The following is a 7,457-nucleotide window of genomic DNA, read 5'->3' on the forward strand; positions in this document are numbered from 1 at the left end:
TTATAAAATGCGTTGATGCTCCCCCTATCATATTTAGTCACATGTAAAAGATAACTCCCCCTGAAATGCAGGCATGTGAAAAAACATGTGTGTGAATGTAATACTCCCCCTGCCATCATGCATAGATTTCTAAACCAGATTAGATGCACAATGCAGTATAGATAATTCAGAGTATACAAACAATATAGCACAGAATTGTATCAAAGATAAGATGTCAAGCAATTCTATGATGCAATGATACAAATTTCAACAATCTCACAATATTATCTCAATCAAGATATGCATAATCAATTTTAATTAGAGATAAATTGTAGATAATCAGGATAAGATAATCAATCAACAACAAATGACCAAATTCCAGAAATGGAATTTATAACCCTGTTACAATCAGTCGATTGAATTAATTCCTTAGTCGATTACATTGCTTGCCAATAATGTTGGATCCCACTTGTAGTTTCCAAAGAAATGTTTTCCTGCAAAATCTTTCAAAGATCTTCTATAGATCAAGCATTTTAGTTATGCAAAAAAAAAAAATCCATAAGAAGTCAATATGTAAAGATGTGTAACAGTTTGTCAAACATAATCGACTTCTAATCACAATTGAATGAATAATCATCTTTTTCTACTATCATTCAAAATTCCTAATTCATTTCGAATTGTGAAATATCTCTCTCTATTTAAAGGCTTTGTAAAAATATAAGCCCATTGATATAAGGTATATACATATTCAATCTTGATTTCACCCTTAAGGATGTGATCTCGAATGAAATGATGCCTTATTTCAATATGCTTAGTTTTCGAGTGTAACACAAGGTTCTTTGTCAAATTTATGGCACTAGTGCTATCACATTTTAGTGGAATGTTTTCTAGTTTTATGCCATAATCTTCTAATTGACTCTTGATCCAAAGAGATTGTGCACAACAGCTCCCAGCTGCTATGTACTCAGCTTCTATGGTGGATAAGGCCACACAAGCTTGTTTCTTTGAATGCCAATAGATCAAGGATGATCCAAGTAAGTGACATGTGCCACTGGTGCTTTTCCTGTCTAGTTTGCAACCTACAAAATCAGAATCACTGTAATAATCAAGAAAAATGTTTGTACCACTAGGATACCATAGTCCTACACTTTTGGTTCCTTTGAGGTATTTTAAAATTCTTTTAACAGCTGTTAGGTGTGATTCTTTAGGTGAAGATTGAAATTTAGTACAAAGACATACACTGTGCATTATGTCAGGCCTCCAAGCAGTTAGATAGAGTAGGCCTCTTCACAGTCAAGCATTTTAAATTTCCTTTGCAAATCATTGCAGTACTTAGACTAGTGTATGAAAATTCCATCTTTTGTTTGCTTTACTTGTAGACCAAAGAAATAGGCCAGTTCTCCCATCATGGACATTTCAAATTCTTCCTGTATAATTTTTGAAAATTCTTTGCACCGCATAGAGTTAGTTGAACCAAAAATGATATCATCAACATAAATTTGGACATATAGTTTATCCTTGCTTGAATTCTTGATGAACAATTTTGAGTCGACTTTGCCCCTTGAGAATCTTTTCTTCATGAGAAATTCACATAACCATTCATACCATGATCTTGGAGCTTGCTTCAAGCCATATAGAGTTTTTCTCAATTTGCAGACATGGTCAGGATGTTCAAAGTCTTCAAAGCCCGGTGGCTGTTCTACATAAACCTCTTCCTTGATATATCCGTTCAAGAATGCGCTTTTGACATCCATCTGATATAGCTTGAACTTCATTGTTGATGCAATGGTATTCTTATTGCTTCTAGTCTGGCTACAGGAGCATAGGTTTCATCATAGTTGATTCCTTCTTCTTGGCATTAGCCTTTTGCAACTAATCTAGCCTTGTTCTTTATAATCTCACCAGAGTCATCCATTTTGTTTCGAAAAACCCACTTTGTACCTATACCTTGTAAGTCTGGGGTCCTAGGTATAAGTTCCCATACATTGTTCCTTCTGAATTGATTCAACTCTTCTTGCATAGCCATCATCCAATTTTCATCATCAAGTGCATCTTCTACTTTCTTGGGCTCGATTTTGGATACACATGCGACATTCATGCAAAGCTGATTTAGCTATCTTCTCGTGGACACTCCTCCTGAGATGTCACCAATTATATTGTCAGTAGAGACATTCTTTGGTACTTTCCACTCTTTAGTCGATTTCGTTCTGGGAGAGTCAACTTGTTCATTACTGTCTTCTCTATTAATGGTTTCTTCAAGCTCTTCCTCCTCTCCAGCTGAATTTTCATCTTCTTAAGTGAAGTTCTTGACATGTTCTGACATGTTAGGAGCCATGATATATTCATCAAAGGAAACATGAATAAATTCCTCAACATTCATAGTCGTTTTGTTGTACACCCAATAAGCTTTGCTGGTTAAAGAATATCCTATGAAAATACCTTCATCTGCTTTGGAATCAAACTTGCAGAGATTCCTTTTACCATTGTTTAGCACAAAACATTTGCTTCCGAAGATTCTCAAATGTGAAATGTTTGGTTTTCGTCCCTTTAGCAACTCATAGGGAGTTAGCTTTAATATTGATCTTATAATAGTTTTGTTCAGCACGTAGCAGGCAGTACTAACAGCATTTGCCCAAAAATACTTTGTCATATTTCTGTCATTCGGCATTGATCTTATAAGTTCCTCAAGAGCTCTGCTTTTCCATTCAACAACTCTGTTTTGCTGTGGGGTTCTAGGTGCAAAGAAGTTGTGTGTTATTCCCATTTCAGCTAGATAATCATCAAAATCCTTGTTCTGGAATTCTCCTCCATGGTCACTTTTGATAGACTTGATTTTAAGGTTTATTTCATTCTGAACAGCAGCAACAAAGCGTTTGAAAACTTTGAGAGTGTCATTCTTGGTTGCAATGAGGTAAGTCCACATATACCGTGAGTAGTTGATACGCGGGGCCTAAGCCCACCAAATAAAGTCCATCAAAGTCAACTAAGAAGAAGGACAAAAGAGACCTTACACATATGCAGAGGTGAGGTTAGCTTGATAGGGGGTGCACCGGGAACTTTCTTATTTTAGAAATAAAAATAAACGTGTACTCCATATAGTTTCTAGAAGCTAGCACATTTAGCACATGTTTTAGAAATAGGAAACGTGATTCATATTGAATGAACATGTTTCTCATCACCAAGCCAAAGGATGAGGAGTCTATAAAACTCACCTTGGCTACCCATGTATTCACTTTTGGATGATATTAGAGAATCTCTGCCAAAATGCATAGCTACTTTCTCCAGTCCGAGAGTCACCTCATTGCTTGCCTCTCCATTGCAACTTTCTTCCTCTTGTGGAAGCCTTCTGAGTTGTGATTCATCTCTTCAAGCTAACCTCCATTCCAATCCACCATTGCCAAACACCTTCCTCCGCTGCACCACACCAAATACTCCATTTCAGATCTGGAATCTGCATCTGAACCAAAACTGCAGAACCACTGTTACTGTTCCATTGATTTGCACTACTGGAAACTCTAATACCTGGCACCTCCCTCACGGATCTTCAAGCCTACATCAAGCCTTGATGTATCAAGTGGTATTCAGAGCAAGGTTCAAGTTAGAACCGTGAGATAAGTGTCATTTCCTTCATTTCCATTCTGTCAACAAAATCTTGCACTGTTGTTTGATTCTGTTTTTCATTTTGTTCAATGAGTTGTTGTGCAATAGGTTCTGTTTGAGTCTTTCTTGATACTAGCTGTGTTGCTTGAGTCATTTGCATTTTTACTCGGTTAAATCTTTGTTGTTTTGAGTCTTTCAGTTTGAGCATCTTACATGTATGTCACGGTCATGTTCATCTATTTTTGATTTTCTGTCATCAAATCTGGTTTGAAACCAAGTCTTACCTAGCTGAGATTGAAGTAAAATGGACATGTATTGCACCGATTAAGAGCAATGATCGGTTCTATGAGGAGCTCAGGTGTTTAAACTGTGCCATCCATCTCAGATATGTGTTTCGGTGTTCAAATCCTATTTTTGTTAATTCTGTTTCAGCAGTATTTGTTACTGTTGCATTGGCAAAGACTGATTAAATCTGTTGTTTAACTCTGAATACATGCTTAATTGGATCTGAACCAGTATGCATATTGGCTGAGCATGAATTTGCCTTGCATTTAATCTGGTCACACTACTGGAAATTCCATTTCCAGTTGTTACGGGCAGTAAACCGATCTGCCATATGTTTGGAGTCAAATTCTGCATTTTATTTGGATTGAGCATTTAGATCATTGCAAATCATCTAAAATACCTTCTGCCACTTGGAGCAAATTTCTTTGACTGTTTTAAATTCAGTTTAATTGTGTTCAAGTTGAATTAGCTTTGATTGCAAAATTTGGCTAGTCTAGTTGCTTAAAAATTCTGGTAGCAGAACTGATATAGTCCAAATCTGATATACTTAGAATTTTGGATGTAATTGTGGTCAAACAAGTCTGATTTAGTCATTCAAATATGTTTGAAACTAACTGAATTTATATTGATCAGCAGATTTAACTAAAATTCTGCATCAGAAATAGTCGTTCTCAGTGGCATTTACACAAACAGTTTGGGTCAATTGCATTGCATAGCTATTCCGAAGTCAATTTACATTTCTGGTCTTTTATTGCTTTTCTAATCTACTCTAGAGCCCTTCTTAAGCTCCTTTTGACGTGCCTCCTTGCTTACTACCCGATTAATTGGTTGATTTTGAGTTATTGACCATTCTGCACACAACCTGTTTGATAAAAGGCATTGTGTTGCTGTCATTCTGGTTGCAAATTACTGGCAGTGCTGCAGTTTATACAGTTGCTAATTGGTGTTGCTGAATAGGTGATTTACAACTTAGATTGTTCATTACAAGAGGGAGCATCAAAGGAAGTTCATTGCTAAGAAACAAGTGTATGAAAGTGGCTCTTGGATCAGGAAATACGTGACAGAAACAGCAGCATAATTTCTCTGGATTATGCTGTAGCAGAATTGTTCTATATTATGCAGCAGCAGAATTTCTGTTAATGCAGCAACAACAGCTTGATCAGAGTTCAATCACTTGCAACTGAGAGTTTAGTGTGAATTGAATCAATTCACTCATTGTTTCTGAGAAGCTAGAGCTGCACACATCATTTACTCCTTTTGTCAATGCATTTCCTTTCCATTTCATATAGTTCTTTCTTGTAAAAGCTCATTTGTTCTTTGTTTGTAAAGGGCCATTTCAAGCAAGTGAAGTGGAAGAGCTCATAAGTGTTCTTCCCTCATTTGCTAACTTGACTTAAAGTCTCATAACCTAAAAATTGGTAGACGGTGAGTGTGTCTTAAATCCAAAGTCTAAGCCTCACCTAGGAGACCTCACCTTTACATTTCCATTTTCTTTAAGCTTTTCCATTTGTAATTTGTTTTTTTTTACTTTTGCGTCTAGGTAATTTGCATAGAGTCCGGCATTAGAGTCCTAAACTCTTTGTTTACTTTGTTTTTGCTTCGCTTTTGAGTCTTCTTTTGTGATCTTAGAAGTAATCTTGGAGTAACAACCACTAAGTAAGTAGCCTAGAACACTTTTGGCAAGGAAAAGGCTTGGTACTTAAGCAACCCTAGTGGTTCACCTCCCTTACCTGGAATTTCTTCTTGGGTGAAATCTAAGTAAGTTGTAACACAAGAAAACTTTTAGAATCACAAAATGTCAAAGCATCAATCTCCAAGAGTTAGTGATTCTGAGGAACAAGTTACTCTCAAAGATATTTCAAAACAACTTAGAGAGCTAACTCAATGGAGAATTGACACTGAAAGAAAAATGGATTATGCTCAACAAGATAGGGAAAGGCAAATCACCATAATTCAAGATGAGTTGAGATCATGAGAGATGAACAAGGGAGAATGAGGGGAAGTAGGAGTGGAGATTCTCATCATGAGGTAGAGAATTTTAGAATGGGAGACTATGATGGGGATTATTCTTTTAGAAGACATAGGAGGGAAACTCAAGAACCTCCTCCCCCTAGAGAAGTCAATAAAAACTTGCCTCATTTTCATGGAAAAGATGATGTTGAGGCCTTTCTAGATTGGGAAATGAAGGTGGAACAACTCTTTGCTTGCCACCAAGTAAGTGAAGAAAGAAAGGTTCATCTAGCTACCCTTAGCTTTCAAGGGTATGCCATGTATTGGTGGACTGCCATAGTGGAAGAAAGAAGGCGCCACCAAAATCCTCCAATACAATATTGGAATGACTTGATCACTGCCCTTAGGAGGAGACATATTCCATCATATTACCATAGAGAGCTTATGGATAAACTCCAAAGACTACAACAAAATTTTATGTCTGTAGAACAATATAGACAAAAGATGGAGTTGTATATGATGAGGGCAAGAATTNAGGAAACAGATGAACTCACAATGGCTAGATTTTTGAGTGGGCTTAATTATGAAATCAGAGATAAGGTTGAATTACTACCTTATATAGATTTGGATAGTCTTGTTCAAATGTGTATCAAGGTAGAGCAACAAAATTTAAGAAAAACCTCTCTTAAGAGAGTTCAAGTTCAACCTTCTTTTGAAAGAAAAGGTTTAAAAGAAAAGGAGCCTTTCAATCCTCTAGCCAAAATTGATTAGAAACCTAAACAAGAATCCTCTTCACACACTCGCACCAGTCAGATCAAGTGTTTTAAATGTCTAGGAAGAGGACATATAGCTGCACAATGTCCCACCAGAAGAATTATCATATTGAGGGGCATTGACAGTTATAGTAGTGAATCTTCCAATAGTGAGAATGAGAGTGATCAAGAAAAATCCACTACTGAGGAAGTCTATCCTTGTGAAGGANNNCTGCTCATGATCAAAAAAATATTTNACAACCAATCNAGTGTAGAACAACTATCACAAAGAGAGACTCTCTTTCACACAAGATGTCAAATTCAAAGTAACACTTGTTCTCTCATTGTTGATAGTGGTTCGTGCTCTAACTGCTGTAGCACTAGATTAGTTGAAAAATTAAATCTTGTTGTACAACCTCATCCTAAACCTTATAAAATACATTGGATCAATAAAGATGGGAATATCACAGTCAAGGATCAAGTCACAGTAACAATTTCCATTGGCAATTTTAAAAACAAAGTTTTATGTGATGTAGTTCCAATGGAAATTTGTCATGTGTTATTGGGAAGACCATGGCAATTTGATCATAAAACAATTCATAATGGTCTTACCAATACCATAATTGTGCATCATCATGAGAAAAAATTTGTACTTCATCCTCTCTCATCATCACAAGTGGCGGAGGATCAAGCACAAATGCACCTTAACAAGGAAAGAGATGAAAAAGAAAAAGAAAGAATTGAGAATTAAACTGTAAAATAATTCTAGAGGGCTTGATTGATCCCTCTCATAATCTTCTATTTATAATAATAAATTGATACAAGAGTACATGATAATTAGAGTAACCTAGACACAATATAATCATGATAATTAGAGTAACCCTAGACACA

This window comes from Vigna radiata, chromosome 6, assembly GCF_000741045.1.
Source record: "Vigna radiata var. radiata cultivar VC1973A chromosome 6, Vradiata_ver6, whole genome shotgun sequence".
NCBI lineage: Eukaryota > Viridiplantae > Streptophyta > Magnoliopsida > Fabales > Fabaceae > Vigna > Vigna radiata.